General features: G+C 47.0%; 1 long non-coding RNA gene across 1 annotated transcript; it reads left to right on the top strand.

Annotated features, from left to right (window-relative positions):
* The first annotated feature begins 2,955 nt into the window (after window positions 1–2,955).
* LOC147119758 (uncharacterized) lies at window positions 2,956–21,176 on the top strand. The gene is made up of 2 exons (XR_015078076.1): window positions 2,956–3,027; window positions 20,950–21,176. It is a non-coding gene; the product is annotated as an uncharacterized LOC147119758 (long non-coding RNA).
* The last annotated feature ends 323 nt before the right edge of the window (window positions 21,177–21,499 follow it).

Here is a 21,499-nt window from a genome sequence, read left to right as displayed (position 1 = left end):
ATGTCCTTGACAAGGTGCCACATGGAAGGCAGCTGAATAAGGGTGAGTCCTGTTGGTTTAACAGGTAGATTTTGGGTTTACTGAGGAACCGGCTGTATTCTTGCAGAGAGAATATTGTTATTAATGGCAGTGGTTCCGTGTGTGGACCTGTGACTGATGGATTTAGTCAAGGAGCAGTGATGGGACTGTTGCTCTTCACCATCTTTATCAATAATCTGCATGAAGGCACCGGGGGAACTTCCCACAAACTCAGAGATGATACAAGGGATTGTTTGGGTGCTCGAACCTTAGATCAGAGAAACAAAATTACAGGCAGATCTAGCTGGAGTTGGGGAAAGGACGCACATTTGGTGGGTGTATGTAACTATCGATAAATGTAGCGTGAATCACGTGGGAAGGGCCAATGCCAGTTACATGTACACCAGGCAGGGTTGTGTGCTGAATGATAAGGTCCTGGGTATTACAGGGTCAGGGCTATTCACATGTACACTAGAGAGTATTGTTTACTGAAGGAGAACCCCCTGGGTATTATTGGTCCAGGGCTATTCACATGTACACTAGAAAGGATTGTTTACTGAAGGATAAGGCTCTTGGCCTTACAGGGCCAGGGATATTCATATGTCCACTAGAAAGGATTATGTACTGAAGGATAGGCCCTTGGTTTTACAGGGCCAGGGCTATTCACAAGTACACTAGAAAGGTTTGTGTGCTGAAGGATATGGCCCTGGGTATTATAGGGCCAGGGCTTTTTCTATTCATTTTTAGGTGATGTGGGAATCGATGGCAAGGCGAGCATTTATTGCCCATCCCTTGTTGCCCTTGAGAAGGTGGTGGTGAGCCGCCTTCTTGAACTGCTGCAGTCCATGTGGTGAAAGCACTCCCACAGTGCTGCTAGGGAGGGAGTTCCAGGATTTTGACCCAGTGACGATGAAGGATTGGTGATATACTTCTAAGTCAGGATGGTGTGTGACTCGGAGGGGAAATTGGAGGTGATGGTATTCCCATGCGCCTGTTGCCCTTGTCCTTCATGGTGGAAGAGGTTGCGGGTTTGGGAGGTGCTGCTGAAGAAGCCGTGGCGAGTTGCTGCAGGGCATCCAGTAGATGGTACACACTGCAGCCACGGTACACCGGTGGTGAATGCAGTGAACATTTAATTCTATTCACATGTCAATGAGAAAGGGTTGTGTTCTGAAGGATAAGGCCTTGGATATAATCGTCACGTGTACACCAGGCTGGGTTCTGCACTGAAGTACAAGTCCCCGGGTATTACAGGGCCAGTGCTATTCACATGTACACCAGGCAGGGTTCTGTGCTGAAGGACAAGGCCCTGGGTGCAACAGTGCCAGGGCTATTCACATGTATACCAGGCAGCGTTCTGTGGTGAACGATAAAGTCCTGGGTATTACAGGGCCAGTGGTATTCACATGTACATTAGGCAGGTTTCTGTGCTGAAAGCTAGGTCCCTGGGTAATACAGGGCCAGGGCTAATCACATGTGCACTAGGCTGGTTTGTGCACTCAAGGCTGCTGAACAGGACAATGGACAGTTTCCCCCACGTGTGCACCAAGCTTGGTTGTGTGTGCAAGGCTGTTGAATGGGACAAGGACCTGGGTAATGTAAGGGTAGTGCCAAGCACGTCTGTTGGATAATTATTTCCTCATCCTTTAAATAGGTTCGTTTAACTAGAGGTAGTGGCAGATGTTATAATTCACTTCATTGATTACTGACTAAGGATTTATCTTAAAGCTCGCTAACCAACCACACAGAACAGAGCAGGTCAGCCCTGTATCCCAAATTAATTTTGCATTGATTTAATAAACCATTGTGAAATGGCTTTGCCAAGCCTTTTCTCACCCCCGGGATTTCAAATGCAGCTCTATTTCCTTAATTCTTTCTTTCTAGCTAATAAAATCATGGCAACGGTCTTATATCCTTTAAGTTTATTGCCAAAGAGAGATGAGAAGGGGCATAAATGGAGTGCATTTTAAACAGAATTTAACGTGGGGAATTCAGTAAAAGTTGAAAAGTTAATTAATGGGTCTGAATCTGAAATTTCGTTTGGCTTTTTGAATTTAACTTAGAACTTTAAAACTGTTAGTCAAGCGTTAACAGAAACTGCCTGTAATGGCGGTTAACAGTTACCAGTCAGTCAGCTTTTATTGATTGCCTGAATAGGGGGTAATTACTGTGAGCAAGAAGCTGCATGAGCACTTGTAACTTGGGTGTGACTCGAAAACGTGTAGAAATGTATCATTTATCTGCTGAGGCAAAGAATGGACGTACAGAGTTGTCATAAACGGAGTGCATCACCAACAGAGTGTAAACGTGGGAATTTGGTGAGAGTGGGAGTTCGGAGCTGAGGAGGAAGGAGGGGCTGCTTTTCCCTCCAATACTTGTAGTGGTTGGTGTAACCGGTGACGATTAAATTTAAGTTACATATAACTTAAACTAGATCAAGTAATTAATGAAAATACTAAAAAGTATAAGTTAAGTTGATTAAATTCATAAAGTTGAATTAATTAAATAAATAAGACAAGGTTTGATAGGGATGGCAGTGCAGGAGGCGTGCCACAACTGCAGCATGTGGAAGCTTGTGGGAGCATCGTGATCACAGACAACCACACCTGCAATAAGTGTCTGCATCCCGAAGAACTCCAGCTCAGAGTTGTTGACCTGGACCTCGAGGTGCAGACATTGTGGGCCATCAGGGAGGGGGAGAGATACCAGGACACTTTGCGCCTCCTGTTTGCGCCTTGGGGCGGTAATGGGATGCTGAGTGGTTAGCAACTGGGCCCGGTGAATTCAGCAATGCCCACAAACTTCCCTGCCGGTATAGGTCTGGCACTAACACTTAGAACCTTGTCCTCCAGTGTCTTGCAGTTTGTGACGTCATAAAGTGCACAGTGCCCCGTTCCTGCTCCGGATGTGAAATTGCCTCCTGCCTACTCCTGTATTGCTGGGTGTCAGCAACGGCAGGAAGAGGAGGCGTTGTTACCTTGGCTGGCCGCTTGGGGAGCGTTAATTAAAGTCAGTGGTATTCTTTGCACCAGTCTGGTGCCTGCTGAAAGTTTTTGATAATTTATTGCTGCGAGATGTCCAAGCCCTCCACTCTCTGCGAGTATTTGGGGCTGTAATGGCAGTCGAGCAGGTCGCCTGGCAACACAGAACTGAGCAGAAGTATGTTGTGCAGCATCATTGGCCCTTCCCTTTAAGCGTGGGAAGCAGCCTCCGGTGCTGGTATCTTTGCACGCCACATTATTCAGTGGCCTGCCACTATCGCCCCGTACTCGCACTTTAGTGCCCGAAGAGATGTGGTTAGCGCTTTATTTAGCACTCCACTTCCCTCTTGCAGTGCTAAAGCTCAATATCCTGGGACCAGAACATGTTTATCGCCTGGCGATACTTTACCGAGATTTCAAATATTATCATCCCAAACATGGTGCTATGCAATTTCTAGCCCTTTGATCCAAGAGGCAGTCACACCCCTTAGGTAGGAAGGGGTACAGGTCCGGTCATAGAAAGGAGGGTGTGACTGTGACTCAGGCAGGTAAGGGGACCCCAGGTGCAGTGCTGAAGGAGCCTCGACCTTTGTCCCTTTCCAACAATTACGAGGGTCTTGCGACCAGAGTGGATGAAGGAAAATCGACAGAGTGTATGAGCAAACTGACCATGGCACCGTGGTACATAAGGGCGTTCAAATGGGGGTTTGGCATGAAAAAAACGTGGTGCTGGTAAGGGACAGTATAGGCAGGGGATAGATACAGTTCTCGGCAGCCGCGATGGGGACTTCCGAGGTTGTGTTGCCTGTCCGGTACCAGGGTTAAAGACTTCTCCACGTAGCTGTAGAAGTAGCTGAAGCGGGAGAGGGAGGATCCAGTTGTTGTCGTGGTCCACGTAGGATCCAATGACATAGGTAGAACTAGGAATGAGGTTCTGCTGAGGAAGTTTGAGGAGCTAGGATCCAAATTACAAAGTAGATTCTTGAAGGTAGTGATCTCTGGATTGTTACCTGAGTCACGTGCACATTGGCATAGGGTGAAACAGATTAGAGGTTTAAATGCGTGTCTCAAAGAGTGGTACGGGAGGAAGGGGTTTCCATTCATTGGGCACTCTCACCAGTACTGGGGAAAGAGGGCGCTGTTCCATTTGGACAGTCTCCACTTAAACGGCTGTGACCAATGTTCCAGTGAATTGAATAACTGAGGCTGTAGATAGGGCTTTACACTAAAAGGAGGAGGATTCAGATGAGGGGAAACGTACAAAATCTCAAAAGAAAATTCAAGTCCATAGAGCAGTGTAGCCATCTGGATAAAGATAAGCAGATTGTGACAGGGAGGGACTGAGAGTTTAACAGTAATAATGCATCAGTGAATACAGTCCAATCAGGGGAACAAGGTAAAAGCTTAACATTAAAAGTGCTTTATCTGAATGCACCCGGCATTCCTAACAAGATAGAGGAATTCGTGGCAAAAATATCGATAAATGGGTTTGATCCAATAGGCATTACAAAGACTTGATTGCAGGTTGACCAACGTTGTGAACTAAAGGGTACTTGATGTTCCGAAAAGACAGACAAAATGGAAAATGAAGGCGGGTAGCACTGATAATAAAGGATGACATAAGTACAGTAATGTGGAAGGATCTTGGCTCAGAAAACCAGGAAGTAGAATCAGTATGGGTGGAAATAAGAAGTAACAAGGGACAGAAAACATTGGAGGCTGTAGTTTGCAGGCTCCCCGAATAGCAGCTATAATTTTGGACAGAGTATTAATCAAGAAAGAAGAGAAACTTCTAACAAAGGTAATGCAATAACCGTGGGGTACATTAATCTTCATTTAGACTGGACAAATCAACTTAGCAAAAGTAGTTTCAAAGAAGAGTTCATGGAATGCACTCGAGACCCTTTCCTAGAACAAAACGACGTGGAACCAACCAGGGAAGAGGTTATTTTAGATCTTGTCCTGTGTAATGAGACGGGGCCTCACATACATGTTGCCCCTTGACGACATCATCCGAAAACACAGCATCAGATTCCACATGTAAGCTGATGACACCAGGCTCTACATCAGTACTTCTTCTCTCGACCTCTCCACTGTATCTAAATCGTCAGACTGCTTGTCTGACATACAGTACTGGATGAGCCAAAATGTTCTCCAATTAATTATTGGGAAGACCAAAGCCACCGTTTTCGGTCCCCACCACAAACTCTGTTCCCTAGCCACTGACTCCATCCCTCTCCCTAACATCTGTCTGAGGGTCAACCACACTGTTCACAACCTTGGTGTCATATTTGACCTGGAAATGGTCTTCCGACCACATTACCACAACATAACAAAGACCGCCTATTTGCACCTCCGTAACATCGCCGTCTCCGCCCTTGACTCAGCTCATCCACTGCTGAAGCACTCATCCAGGCCATTGTTACGTCTAGTCTTGGCTATCCCAACGCACCCCTGGCTGGTCTCCCACATTCTATCCTATCTAAACTTGAGGTCATCCAAAACTCAGCTGCCCATATCCTAACTCGCACCAGGTTCTGTTTGCCCATCTCCACTGTGCTTGCTGACCTACATTGTCTCCCTGTAAAGCAGCGCCTCGATTTCAAAATTCTCATCCTTGTTTTCAAATCCCCCATTGCCTCGTTCCTCCTTATCTCTGTAACCTCCTTCAGCCCCACAACCCGCTGAGCTATCTGCACACCTCTAATTTTGCCCTATTGAGCATCCCTGATTATAATCGCTCAACCATTGGTGGTCGTGCTTCTGGTGCCTAGGCCCTGAGCTCTGTAATTCCCCGTCTAAAGCTTTCTGAATCGCTACCTCTCTTTCTTTCTTTAAGACGCTCCTTAAAACCTACCTCTTTGACCAAACTTTTGGTCACCTGCCCTAATTTATATTTATGTGGCTCGGTTTAAATTTTCTTGTCTTATAATACTCCTGTGCAGCACCTTGGAACGTTTTGCTACGTTAAAGGCGCTATATAAATACAAGTTGTTGTTGTTGGTTAATTAATAATCTGATAGTAAGGGATCCTCTGCGGAAGAGTGATCATAATATAATATATTATCACATTGAGTTCAAGAGTGACATATTTAACTCGGAAACAATTGTCTTAAACTTAAATAAATTCAATTACAAAGGTATGACGGGCGAATTAACTAAGGTAGATTGTAACAATAGATTAAAAGGTAGAACAGTAGATAAGCAATGGTGAATATTTAAATAAACATTTCATAATTCTCAACGAATATACATTTCATTAAGATATATAAAAGATTACAGGAAAAGAGATTCATCCATGACTAACTAATGAGGATAAGGACAGTATTAGATTAAAAGAGGTTTATAATGTTGCCAAGAAGAGTAGTAAGCCTGAGGATTGTGCGAGTTTTAAAAACCAGCAAGGATGGTCATAAAATTGATAAAAGAGGGGGGAAATAGTAACAGATTGTAAGAGCTTCTACAAGTATATAAAAAGGAAGAGAGTAGCGAAAGTAAGCGTGGGTCCCTTAGAGGCTGAGACTGTAGAACTTATAATGGGGAATCAGGAAATGGCAGAGATTTTAAAAATATTTTTTATCTGTCTTCACCGTAACAGACACTAAAAATATACCAGAAATAGTGGGGAGCCAATTGTCTAATGAGAGTGAGGAACTTAAAGTAATTAATATTAGTAAAGAAAAAGTACTGGATAAATTATTGGGACTAAAATCCAACAAATCCCCTGTACTTGATGGCCCACATTCTAGAGTTTTATAACTGCAGAGATAGTGGATGCATTGGTAACAGTCTTCCAAAAGCCCCTAGATTCTGGAACGGTCCCAGTGAATTGCAAGATATAAAATATAACACTGCTACTCCAGAAAGGAGGGAGAGAGAATACAGGGAACTACCGGACATTTAGCCTGACCTCAGTCATCGAGAAAATGCTGGAATCCATTGTTAATGAAGAGGTATGAGGGCACATAGAAAATCATAACATGATTAGGTTGTTTCAACATTGCTTCAGGAAAGGCAAATCATGTTTGAAAAATGTATTAGATCCTTTTGAGGATATAATTAGCAGGGTAGATAATGCCTTCATCGATTCAATTCAATTCAATTCAACTTTGTTTGTCATATATGCAGCAGACATGTGTACTGCACAATGAAATGTTGATTTTTACGAGTCCTCCCATCATTGCAATAAATATGACATAACAATGATAATATACTAATAGAAATACAGTGATAATAAATAAACCAACAGCAATTAATAATAAATTATACGTTCATGAGTCTTATGGCCTGGGGGGTAGAAGCTGTTTTGAAACCTACTGGTATGAGACCGTATGCTTTGGTATCTCTTACCAGATGGGAGCAGGGCGAAGAGGTTGTGGCTGGGGTGGCTCACATCTTTAATGATTCTCAGGGCGTTCCCCCGGCACCTCTCGGGGTAGATATCCTGGACAGCAGGTAGTTTAATTCCTATAGTATCTTGTGCAGCTTTCACCACCATCTGTAGAGCCTTGTGGCCTGTGGTGGTGCAGTTGCCATACCAGGTAGTGATGCAGCCGCACAGGATACTCTCGATGGTGCACCGGAAGAAGTTAGTGAGAATCTGGGGGACCATTCCAAATTTCTTCAGTCTCCTGAGGAAGAACAGGCATTGGCATGCCTTCTTCATTACGACGTCGATGTGATGTGACCACGTTAAGTCCTGAGTAATAAACACACCCAGGAATTTGAAGCTGCTGACCCTCTCCACCTCAGCCCCTTCGATGTAGATTGGGGAGTGTCCCTCCCCCTGCCGCTTCCTTTAGACCACGATTTAATATCGGCGGCAGTGAGTGAGGAACGGCCCAACCAGAGCAGCCCTGTGTGGGAACACTGAGCATCGGCGGCAGTTTGAAATTGGCGGCAGTGAGTGAGGAGCGGATCAACCAGAGCGGACCTACGTAGGAACACTGAGCATCAGCGTCAATTTGAAATCGGCAGCAGTGAGTGAGGAGCGGCCCGACCAGAGTGGCCCTGCATGGGAACACTGAGCATCGGCGGCAGTTGAAATCGGCGGCAGTGAATGAGGAGCGGCCCGAACAGAGCGGACCTGTGTGGGAACACTGATCATCGGCGGCAGTTTGAAATCGGTGGCAGCGAGTGAGGAGCGGCCTGACAATTCAAGAGCCGGAGAGAGAAGTAAATAGTAATCCAAGTGTGACGTCACCAGGAAGCAGGTAAGTGATTGGTTGGTGAGTATTTCTTTTTCCTTTACATTACAAGCTTAAATTCTGCGGTTTATATTTTCTTGGGTCTCTGTGGTGTAGTGGGGACAGTTGGTAAATAAGCGCCCTAGTGTATATCTTTAACTGGTGGTATTGAATTAATTTAAATTAATTAAAGGGGTAAGTCATGCCAGGAGAGCCCAGCCCCGTGTTATGCTCCTCTTGCTCTATGTGGGAATTCAGGGACGCTGCCAGTGTCCCTGACGACCATGTGTGCCAGAAATGCATCCAGCTGCAGCTACTAACGGGCCGTATGGAGGCACTGGCGCTGCAGATGGATGGGTTGTGGAGCATTCACGATGCTGAGAGGGTCGTGGATTACAAGTTTGATGAGTTGGTCAATCCGCAGGGTAGGGCTGCACAAGCAGAAGGGAAATAGGTGACCACCAGGCGGAGCAATAGAAGCAGGCAGGTAGTGCAGGGGACCCCTATGGCCATCCCCCTTTCAAAAAGGTATACCATTTTGGATACTGTTGAGGGGGATGACTCACCAGAGGAAGGCAGCAGCAGCCAACTTCCTGGCACCAGGGGTGCTTCTGCTGCTCAGGAAGGGAGGAAAAACAGTGGGAGAGCATTAGTGGTAGGGGATTATAATGTAAGGGGAACAGATAGGCGTTTCTGTGGCCATAGGCATGAATCCAGGATGGTTTGTTGCTTCCCTGGTGCCAGGGTCAAGGATGTCACTGAACGGCTGCAGGGCATTCTGAAGGGGGAGGGTGAACAGGCAGAGGTCATGGTTCACATTGGGACCAACGACATAGGTAAGAAGAGGGATGAGGTCCTGCAGCAAGAATTTAGGGAGCTAGGTAGCAGATTAAAGAGTAGGACCTCAAAGGTTGTAATCTCTGGATTACTCCCAGTGCCACGTGCTAGTGAGTATAGGAATAGGAGGATAGAACAGATGAATGCGTGGCTAATGAGTTGGTGCAGGAGGGAGGGCTTTAGTTTCCTGGATCACTGGGCCTGCTTCTGGGGAAGGTGGGACTTGTACAATTCGGACAGATTGCACCGGAACCAGAGCGGGAGAAATATCCTTGCGGGGAGGTTTGCTAGCACTGTTCGGGGGGAGTTTAAACTAAAATGGCAGGGTGTTGGGAACCTGAGCAGGGCGACAGAGGATAGGAAAACAGGGGTAAAAGCAAAAGATAGGAAGGAGAAATACAAAAGTGGTAGTCAGAGAAATCAACGGTTTAAAGCAAACGTAGCCACAGTAAATAATAATTCTAATAGGTCTAAGAGCGTTAAAAAAACAAGCCTGAAGGCTTTGTGTCTTAATACGAGGAGCATTTGTAATAAGGTGGATGAATTGGCTGCGCAAATAGAGGTAAACGAATGTGATTTGGTTGGGAGTACGGAAACATGGCTCAGGGATGGCTAAGACTGGGAACTCAACATCCAGGGGTATTCGACATTCAGGAAAGATAGGCAAAAAGGAAAGGGAGGTGGTGTAGCATTACTGGTTAAAGAAGGGATTAATACAATTGCAATGAAGGATATTAGCTCTGATGATCTGGAATCTCTATGGGTAGAATTGAGAAATACTAAGGGGAAAAAAACATTAGTGGGAGTGGTATATAGACCTCCAAACAGTAAGGCAGAGGTTGGGGATGGCATTAAAAGGGACATTAAAGAAGCGTGCAATAAGGGCACAGTAGTCATCATGGGTGACTTTAATCTACATTTAGATTGGGCCAACCAAATTAGTAACAATACCGCGGAGGAGGAATTCCTGGAGTGTTTATGGGATGGTTTCCTGGACCAATATGTCGAGGAACCAACCAGAGATCAGGCCATGTTAGACTTGGTATTATGTAACGAGAAAGGATTAAATAGCAATCTTGTTGTACGAGGCCCCTTGGGTCGGAGCGATCATAATATGATCGAATTCTTCATTAAGATGGAGAATGAAATAGTTGACTCAGAGACAAGTGTCCTCAATTTAAATAAAGGAAACTACGATGGTCTGAGGAGCGAGTTGGGTAGGATTGATTGGGGAATGGCACTCAAAGGGTTGACGGTGGATAGGCAATGGCAAACTTTCAAAGACCGAAGGGATGAGCTGCAGAATTTGTTCATCCCAGTATGGCATAAGAATAAAACAAAAAAGGTGACTCAACCGTGGCTAAGAAGGGAAATTAGGGATAGCATAAGATCCAAGGAGAGGACATATAAATTGGCTAGAAAAAGCAATAATCCTGAGGATTGAGAGCAGCTTAGGATTCAACAAAGGAGGACAAAGGGATTAATTAAGAAAGGGAAAATAGAATATGAGAGTAAGCTAGCAAGTAACATAAAAACTGACTGTAAAAGCTTTTATAGATATGTGATGAGATAAAGATTGGTGAAGTCAATCATAGGTCCCTTACAGTCAGAATCAGAGGAATTTATAATGGGAAACAAGGAAATGGCAGGCCAACTAAATACATACTTTGGTTCTGTCTTCACAAAGGAGGACACAAATAACCTCCCAGAGATGCTGGGGAACATAGGTTCTGATGAGAGGGAGGAACTGAAGAAATCAGTATCTGTAGGGAAATGGTGTTAGGAAAATTGATGGGACTGAAGGCCGATAAAATGCCCAAGGCCTGATGTTCTACATCCCAGGGTACTTAAGGAAGTGGCCCTAGAGATAGTAGATGCATTGCAGTTCATGTTCCAGAACTCGATAGACTCTGGAACAGTACCCATGGATTGGAGTGTAGCTAATGTTACCCCCCTATTCAAAAAAGTTGGTCAAAAAAAAGCGGGGAGTTATAGACCAGTAAACCTGAAATCGGTAGTGGGAAAAATGCTAGAGTCTATCATAAAACATGTAATAGCAGAGCACTTGGAAAGCAGTGACAGGATCGGACAAAATCAACATGGATTTACAAAACGTAAATCATGCTTGACTAGTCTACTGGAATTTTTTGATGATGTAACTGGTAAAATAGATAAGGGAGAACCAGTGGATGTGGTGTATTTGGACTTTCAGAAGGCTTTCGATAAGGTCCCACATAAGAGATTATCGTGCAAAATTAAGGCACATGGGATTGGGGGCAAGGTATTGACTTGGATAGAGAACTGGTTGGTGGAAAGAAAGCAAAGAGTTGGAATAAACGGGTCATTTTCCGAGAGGCAGGCAGTGACTAGTGAGGTACCGCAAGGATCCGTCCTAGGACCCCAGCTGCTCACAATATATATTAATGATCTGGATGAGGGAATTGAATGTAATATCTCCAAATTTGCAGACGACACAAAGCTGGGTGGGAGGGTAAGCTGTGAGGAGGATGTCGTGAAGCTCCAGTACGGTTTGGACAGCTTTGTTGATTGGGCAGAAACATGGCAAGTGCACTATAATGTGGATAAATGTGAGGTTATCCACTTTGGTGGCAAAAACAGGAAGGCAGATAATTATTTTAATGGCAATAGATTGGGAGAAGGGGAAGTGCAAAGAGACCTGGGTGTTATTGTGCACCAGTCGCTGAAGGTAAGCATGCAGGTGCAGCAGGCGGTTTAGAAGCAAATGGTATGTTGGCCTTTGTAGCAAGAGGGTTTGAGTACAAGAACAAGGATGTCTTGCTGCAGTTGTACAGGGCCTTGTTGAGACCGCACCTTGAGTGTTTTGCGCAGTTTTGGTCACCTTACCAGAGGAAGGACTTTCTTGCCATGGAGGGAGTGCAGCGAAGATTCACCAGGCTGATACCTGGGATGGCAGGAATGACGTACGAGGAGAGATTGTGTCGATTGGGCTTATACTCACTGGTGTTTAGAAGTTTGAGAGGGGATCTCATCGAAACCTATAAAATTCTGTCAGGTCTGGACAGACCAGATGCAGAAAGGATGCTTCTGATGGACGGGGAGTCCAGAACCAGGGGTCATAGTCTAAGGATAAGGGGTAAGCCATTTAGGACTGAAATGAGGAGATATTTCTTCACCCAGAGAGTGGTGAACCTGTGGAATTCTCTGCCACAGAGGGCGGTGGAGGCCAATTCATTAAATATATTCAAGAAAGAGTTGGATATATTTCTTGAGGCTAAAGGGATCAAGGGTTTTGGGGAGAAGGCAGGCGCAGAGTACTGAATTTGGATGTTCAGCCATGATCTCATTGAATGGCAGAGTTTGCTCGAAGGACCGAATGGCCTACTCCTGCTCCTATCTTCTATGTTTCTATGTTTCTATCATCTCCTTTGTTTTAGCTGATGTTGAGGGAGAGTTTGTTGTACTTGCACCATTCTGCTAGAGTTCTTACCTCCTCCCTGTAGACTGTCTCATCTCCATCTGTGACCAGGCCTATAACGGTAGTGTCATCAGCAAACTTGATGATGGAGTTGGAATTGTGTGTGGCCACGCAATCGTGAGTCAACAGGGAGTACAGAAGGGGGCTGAGCACACAACCCTGGGGAGCTCGCTTGTTCAAGATCAGTGTTGAGGAGGTGTTACTGCCTATTTTCACCACCTGGGGTCTGCCTGTCAGGAAGTCCAGGATCCAGTTGCATCGGGAGGTGTTAATTCCTAGCTCACTGAGCTTGTTGACAAGCTTGGAGGAGATAATGGTGTTGAATACTGAACTATAATCAATGAACAACATTCTCACATAGGTGTTTCTCTTATCCAGGTGTGATAAGGCAGTGTGCAGTAGAGTGGCGATGGCATCATCCCTAGATCTTTTTGGGTGGTAACCAAATTAGATTGGGTCCAGTGTGTCAGTTAGAAAGGTGTTGATGCGGGTTTTGACCAGCCTCTCAAAGCACTTCATGATGACAGAAGTGAGTGCTATGGGGCGGTAGTCATTTAAACAGGTTACTTTTGTTTCTCTGGGGACTGGAATAACCGATGTCATCTTGAAGCAGGTGGGGACGACAGACTGGTACAGTGAATGGTTGAATATATCCGTAAACACAGCTGCCAGCTGGTCAGTGCATGCTCTAAGGACACGCCCAGGGATTCCATCTGGACCAGGTGCTTTGTGGGTGTTCACTCTCTTAAAGGTCTTGCTCACGTCAGCCACGGAGATTGAGAAGACCCGGTCGTCCTGAGTCGCAGGCGCCCTTGTAACACGCCAGTTGTTTTTGGCCTCAAACCGGACGTAAAAAGTGTTAAGCTCGTCTGGGAGAGAGGCATTGCTGGGCATGACACAGCTGGGTTTCCCTTTGTAGTCCATAATAGGTTGTAGTCCACTCCACATCCTCCGCGAATCTGAGCAATGATAGTGTGACTCCACTTGATCCATGTATTTTTTTTTTGCATTTTTGATGGTTTTTCTCAGCTCGTACTTTGATTTCTTGTACTCATCTATGTCCCAGAGTTGAATGCGATGGGCCATGCTTTTAGCATAGCACGGATATCGCCATTTACCCATGGTTTCTGGTTGGGAAATGTTCTTAAAGCAATCCTCGGAACAACATAATCTGTGCACTTGTTTATGAAACTAATGACTGAGTCTGTATATGTGTTGATATCATTGTCCGAGGCATTCCGGACCATATCCCAGTCAGTGGAATCAAAACAGTCTCATAACATAGCGTCTGATTGATCCGACCACCATTGTAGAGATCTCATCACAGGCTTTTCCTGTTTCAGTTTTTGCCTATAGGTGGGTAGCAGCAGGATGGAGTCGTGATCTGATTTGCCGAAGGGAGGGTGTGGGAGGGCCTTGTATCCATCCCGGAACGGAGTTTAAACATGATCTAGTGTGCTCTTGGCTCACGTTGGGCAGGTGATATGCTGATGGTATTTAGGCAGTACTTTTTTCAGATTGGCTTTGTTGAAATCGCCAGCCACGATGAATGCAGCCTCTGGATGGGAATTTCAAGCCTGCTAATGGTCCCATACAGCTCGTTTAGTGCCCTATTTGCGTCAGCCTGTGGTGGAATATACACCGCTGTAATGATCACGGATGAGAACTCTCTCAGGAGGTAGAAGGGTCGGCATTTGATCATTAGGTGTCAAGATCGGGTGAACAAGAAGATGTAAGTAGTTCCACGTCGGAACACCAAGAACTTTGAACATAAAGCATACTCCACCCCCTCTATTCTTCCCCGAGTCCCTTGCTCAGTCTAGCCAGTGAATGCTGAATTCCTCTGGTTGAATGGCCGAAGCCGGTATCGATGGATCAAACCAAGTCTCAGTGAAAATCAGAACGTTGCAGTTCTTAATGTCTCACTGGAAGGTGAGCCTCCCCCTGAGTTCGTCCAGCTTATTGTCCAGTGACTGCACATTCGCCAGGAGAATACTTGGAAGGGGGGGTGGTGGTATTCGCATCACCTCAGCTTCACTAATGCACCTGCTTGTCTGCCCCGCTTGCACCATCATTGCTTCCTGATCACAGGAATGAAGTCAGGTAAGCAGGTGGGAGGATAGATGGCAGTAGCAGCAGAATCCAAGTCCGAAAAATCGTGGGTAGGTCCTATATCTCCGGACGATCTTATGTCCAGATGTGATTGACGGTCGTAGCGGATAAGCGAAGAAACAGTACTTACAAAATTGTTTAATAATAACAATAAAATAATAAATGAAGTGGAAAGTTGTGGACGAGCTCGTAAAACAACGGCTACCCTCATGAGCCATACAGGTCAGTTAAACAGTAGATTATTTTTAAAAAAACAACTAAACTACTAATACTAAAACTAGAATGCTGAATACTAAACAGTATAATACTAAAAAACTAACAGTACAATATATTAAAATACAACATTAAATACATTAAATACAACGTTAAAATACCAGTTGGGGAGGAGATCGTACAACAGCAGCCATACAGGTCGGTTACAAAGTAGAATATTTTTTAAAAAACAACTAAATTACTAATACTAAAACAAGAGTGCTAAATACTCTACAGTAGAATACTAAAAACTAACAGTACGATATATTAAAATACTGTGGCAGAACCACTGAATGACTCTGGCTAACTGTATATAATTCTCTTTAACGATGTTCTAACACCAGCCTAAACCTGTGCCATTGTGTTAGGCATTACTGTGTTTTGTATATAGAGTTTGCATGTACAGGGCGTGGCCCCTTTAAGAGCGCGGGAAAACGTGGGCAAACACGATGACGTCACGCCGCAAACTACTGGGCTGCCCAGGCAGTCCTTGCAGCATCTCCATTGAGTAAAGACCTGTTTAATTGTTCTCTTGTGTCGATCTCCGTTATTCGTTGGAAGTTGTTAATTCCTACATTGGTAACCACGTTTTTGTGAACGTTTTCACAAAAGGAGAGCACAGCATGGAAGCAAACGCCGTTTCGCTAAGGCTACCGCCGTTCTGGGAGCAGCAAGCACCCTCCTGGTTTATTCAGGTCGAGGCCCAGTTCGCCCTGAGGAACATCGATGCAGATCAGACCAAGAACCTATATGTGGTCTCTGTACTCGACAGCTCTACCGCGTCTCAGATCGTCAGCCTCCTTGAAAACCCCCCAACGGAGCGCAAGTATGAAACCCTCAAAGCGCGGTTACTGCAGGTTTTCGGGCTCACGAAATCGGAGCGCGCCCATCAATTACTCGCTGTGCTCGGGCTCGGGGACACCAAGCCTTCAGAGTTGATAAGCCAAATGCTCACACTCCTGAACTCAGAACGGGAATGTTTCCTATTCTGCGAGATTTTCCTCAGCCAACTGCCTGAACATGTACAAGCTGCCCCGGCCAGATCTGAAATTGAAGACTGCACAACAGTCGCTGCAGAGACTGACAAACTTTTTGCTGTAACTCGGCAGTACTGCACCGCCACGAGGCACCCACCCCCACAGGCACCGCCCCAGCTCATCAGCCTGCTGGGCTGTGATTCTACCACGCGCAGTCCAGCGTGAAGGTGAAGCGTTGCCGCCCTCCCTGCAGTTTTCCCCAAAAAACCAGACAACTGACACTGCGATCACTGAGGAATGGGTCTAACGGGCACCGCGCGGCCGCGATGGCAATCGGTACCGCGGGAAAATTGCTGTTCATCACTGATACTCTCTCCAGTCATCGTTTTCTGTCCGACACCGGAGCGCAATGCAGCATTTCACCTGCGTCCGCCCTCAATGTGCAGACGGGGAATCACGGCCCCACACTTGAGGTGGCCAATGGCGGGACAATTCAGACCTTCGGCAAACGGCGAGTGGAGCTGTGCCTCGGGGGGCAATGTTTTCACTGGGAGTTTGTTACGGCCAAAGTTTCCCAGCCCCTCCTCCGCGGATTTCCTGTGCACCAACAGCCTCCTGGTCGAAGTTAGGAACCGATGGCTGATCAACGCAGCAACTTTTAATTATCTTCCGTGTTACTGCAGTAACACTACGTCACGCACCATCTCCTGTGCGTTTCCGACTCCTGATGACACCTGCTCGTCGAATTCCCCAACCTGACAGGACCCACGTTCTCCTCCACAGCCACGAAACATGGTGTGGAGCACCACATCACCACGAACAACCCCCCGGTCTATGCGCGGGCACGCTGCCTGGAACCAGGCAAGCTGGCGGTCGCAAAGGTGGAGTTCGCAACCATGGAATGGTTAGGGATTATTCGCCCGTCGAATGTTCCCTGGTCTTCACCTCTCCATATCATCCCGAAGCCTGGTGATGGATGGCGGCCATGTGGCAACTATCGATGCCTCAATGGTGCCACCACTCCTGATTGGTACCCGATCCCCCACATTCAGGATTTCTCTGCCCATTTTGCAGTGAACACCGTGTTCTCAAAAGTCGACCTCGTCCGGGGCTACCATCAGGTCCCAATTCATCCACATGACGACCAGAAGACCACAGTCATCTCCCCATTCGGCCTCTTCGAGTTCTTACGAATGCCATTTGGGTTATAGAACGCCGTCCAGGCTTTCCAACGCCTGATGGACTCCATGCTGTGGGACCTGAATTTCCTCTTCATCTACCTCGATGATATTCTAATTACCAGTCCAACTAAGGAAGAACATACCTGTCACCTACGCACCCTTTTTCGAAGCCCCAGCCAACACGGCCTGATTATCGACCCGGCCAAGTGTCGGTTTGGCCTGCACCAAATTGACTTCCAGGGGCATCGCATCACCCCAGAGGGAGCGGTTCCTTTACCTTCGAAAGTAGAGGCGGTGACATCCTTTCCATGCCCGCAGAACATAAAGGCCCTGCAGGAATTCCAAGGCATGGTAAACTTTTACCACCGTTTCGTGCCTAAGGCAGCACTACTGATTCAGCCCCTGTACGAGGCCCTCAAGTGCAAGACTGGCAAGAACCCGGTAGACTGGACAGATGAAATGGCCCGAGCATTCGCCGACACCAACGCGCCTTAGCCAACGTGACTCTGCTGGTGTACCCGCTGCCAGGAGCCACCATCGCCCTCACCACCGACGCGTCAGACTATGCAGTCGGTGCCATGCAACAGCAGTGGGTGAACGGGACATGGCAGCTGTTGGCATTCCTCAGCCGTCAACTACAGCAGAACGAGAGAGCATACAGCATGTTCGTCCGGGAGTTGCTCGCCCTTTTCCTGGCCATCCACCATTTTTGGTTCCTACTGGAAGGACGTCCTTTCACCGCCTTTGTGGACCATAAGCCACTAACCTTTTCAATGGCCAAGACCGCCGAACCGTGGTCAGCCCGACAGCAGCGTCAACTGACCTACATATCCGAATTCACCACGGATATACAGCACATGGCCGGTAACGACAACCTGGTGGCAGACTGCCTCTCCCACGCGATCATCAATACAGTTCATTTGGGCCTCGAATATGCCCTCATGGCAGCGGACCAAGCTTCAGACCCGGAAGTCCAAACTTACAGAATGGCCATCACTGGCCTCCAGTTGGCCGACGTCAAGTTCCATTCAGCAGGTACCATGCTGTTGTGTGACGTCTCCGTGCAGGATCCTCGCCCTGTCGTGCTGGTCATTTGGCATTGCAAATTCTTCGATGCCATACATGGGTTGTCACACCCAGGAATGAAGGCCTCTCGGAAACTAATGTCAGTGAAATTTGTATGGTATGGCATGCATAAAGATGTCCACGACTGGGCCAACACCTGCGTGGACTGCCAAAAGGCCAAGGTACAGTGCCACATCAAAGCTCCGTTGGCCACCTTCACAGTTCCGGAGCGATGTTTTGACCATGTCAACGTGGACCTGGTGGGACCACTCCCACCCTCCCATGGTTTTTCACACATCCTGGCCATGGTTGACCGCACCACCAGATGGCCGGAGGTGGTCCCCCCGTCATCCACGACTTTGGCGGACATGGCCAGTGCGTTCATTTACTCCTGGATCGCCCGTTTTGGAGTGCCCGCAGATATTTCATCAGACAGTGGACCGCAGTTTTTCTCTGAACTCTGGAATGCACTGGCCCAAGGACTCGGTGTCAAGTTACACTGCACCACAGCCTACTACCCACAAGGGAATGGACTCTGCAAATGCTTCCACCGGTCAATGAAAGCCGGCCTGAGGGCCAGCCTCCAGGATGCTGGATGGGCAGACAAGCTACCATGGGTCCTGTTGGGCCTTCGCACAGCCCCCAAAGTAGACTTTCACTCTTCATCAGCGGAGCTTGTGTATGGTCAGCCACTGCGAGTCCCAGGGGGCTTCCTACCAACATCGACGGAGCCATGGTCCGCGTCTGCCCAGCTTGCTAGTCACCAAGAGGCAGCCAGGTGTTTCGCACCGGTGCCCACTTCGCACCACGGGTTGCAGAGGACGCAAGTTCCCACGGATCTTGACAAGGCTGAATACGTTGTTATTCGCCATGACGCACATAGGGATCTGCTCAAGGCCCCATATACCGGTCCCTTCCACATGTTGGAAGCAGGGGACAAAACTTTCACGGTAGATGTCAGTGGTAAACCGGACCACATTTCGGTCGACCGCTTAAAGCCAGCACATTTAGACCTTGACCACCCCGTCGAGACAGCACAACCACCGAGATGGGGTCGGCCACCCATCGTCGTTACGGCAGACCAAATGCAACCACCCGCCAGACCACCAGCCACCCAGCAGCCTCCACCTCAAGATCACAGGATTCATTCTGACAGGCTCGTCAGGCCCCCTCACCGTTTGACTTTGTCTGTTAAAGCGAATTCTGGGGGGTGCATGTGGCAGAACCACTGAATGACTCTGGCTAACTGTATATAATTATCTTTAACGATGCTCTAACACCAGCCTAAAGCTGTACCATTGTGTTAGGCATTACTGTGTTTTGTATGTAGAGTTTGCATGTACGGGGCGTGGCCCCTTTAAAAGCGCGGGAAAATGCAGGCAAACACGATGACGTCACATCGCAAACCACGGGGCTGCCCAGGCAGTCGTCGTGGCATCTCCATTGAGTAAAGACCTGTTTAATTGTTCTCCTGTGTCGATCTCCATTATTCGTTGGAATTCGTTAATTCCTACAATACAATATTAAATACATTAAATACAACATTAAAATACCAGTTGGGGAGGAGCTCGTAAAACAGCAGCCATACAGGTCGGTGCTGATGTCACTGGAGGATGGTAGACACTGGTGTTCCCCAAGGCTCAGTGCTGGGGCCACTGCTTTTTTGATATATATAAATGACCTGGATATTGGAATACAAAGTAGAATTTCTAAATTTGCAGATGACACCAAACTTTGATTTGATAGAGGTGTACAAGATTATGACGGGTTAGGATAAGCTAGACAGGGAAAGTCTTTTCCCACTGGTTGATGATACAAGGACTAGGTGACACAAATTTAAGGTTTTGTGCAAGAGATACAGGGGGGATGTGAGCAAAAACTTTTTTATTCATCATGTGGTGAGGACCTGGAAATTGCTGCCGATGGAAGTGGTGGAAGCGAAGGCACTCAATGTTTTCAAGGGGAGATTGGATCGGCATTTGAGGGAAATAAACTTGCAGGGCTACGGGGATAGAGCAGGGGAATGGGACTCAATGGATTGCTCTATGGTGAGCTGGCACAGACTCTTTGGGCCGAATGGCCTCCTCTGTGCTGTGATTACTCTATAAAGGTGCTGACACTGGCTGGGTCCAGTTCTATACTCACTGGTTCCTCTCCCTCTCCTCCCCTGAAGGTGCGGACTCTGGCTGGGTTCAGTTCTACACTCACTGGTTCCCCTTCCTTGAAGGTTCTGACTCTGGCTGGGTTCAGTTCACTCACTGGTTCCCCTCCCTCTCCTCCCCTGAAGGTGCTGACTCTGGCTGGGTTCAGTTCACTCACTGGTTCACCTCTCTCTCCTCCCCTGAAGGTGCTCACTCTGGCTGGGTTCACTTGTACACTCACTGGTTCCCCTCCCTCTCCTCCCCTGAAGGTGTGGACTCTGGCTGGGTTCAGTTCTACACTCACTGGTTCCCCTTCCTTGAAGGTTCTGACTCTGGCTGGGTTCAGTTCACTCACTGGTTCCCCTCCCTCTCCTCCCCTGAAGGTGCTGACTCTGGCTGGGTTCAGTTCACTCACTGGTTCACCTCTCTCTCATCCCCTGAAGGTGCTCACTCTGGCTGGGTTCACTTGTACACTCACTGGTTCCCCTCCCTCTCCTCCCCTGAAGGTGCTGACTCTGTCTGGGTTCAGTTCACTCACTGGTTCACATCTCTCTCCTCCCATGAAGGTGCTGACTCTGGCTGGGTTCAGTTCACTCACTGGTTCTCCTCCCCTGAAGGTGCTGACACTGGCTGGGTTCAGCTCTACACTCAAGCACTCTGTCCCTAATAACAGATTCTAATAACTTCTCCACAACAGATCTTACAGTAATAGCCCTATAATTGCCGATTTTGTCTCCGCTAGCCTTCCTAACTAATGAAGTGACGTGGGCAATTTTCCAATCCATGGAGCACTTCGTGAGTCAAGAGAATTTTGGAAGAACATGGCTGGAACGTCTAAAATTTCCTGAAATACTTCTGTTAATATCCTATGGTGGCAACCATCAGGACCTGAAGATTTGTTTATCTTTATTCTCGTTATTTTCTCCATGACCAAATTTTGCACATATTAAATCTGCTAATCAATTCTAATTAATTAAAATTTTGACCTGGGCATTTATAACCTGTAAAAGGTGGCAGAAAAGTCTGACAAAAAACCTAACAACCCAGAGTAAGTTTTTATTGAAAGAATGTGTTTGCGTTTCTAAAAATGTTACCTGTCCATCTCCAATGACATGAAGCCAACATTGATTCACGAATTAAACCATTGCGCAGCAATGTTTGCAACTATTGTTAGCGGCCTGCATTTATCCACCTATTGAATTAATGGCATCCACACAGGGCAACGACCACAGATCCCAGCCTATTGTTAGTGGCCCGCATTGCTCCAACTATTCAACTAATGGAATTCACAC

Source organism: Somniosus microcephalus, chromosome 4 (assembly GCF_052327205.1).
Source record: "Somniosus microcephalus isolate GS21.2 chromosome 4, FLI_Smic_1.0, whole genome shotgun sequence".
Lineage (NCBI taxonomy): Eukaryota > Metazoa > Chordata > Chondrichthyes > Squaliformes > Somniosidae > Somniosus > Somniosus microcephalus.
This window is presented reverse-complemented; position numbering and strand designations above follow the sequence as displayed.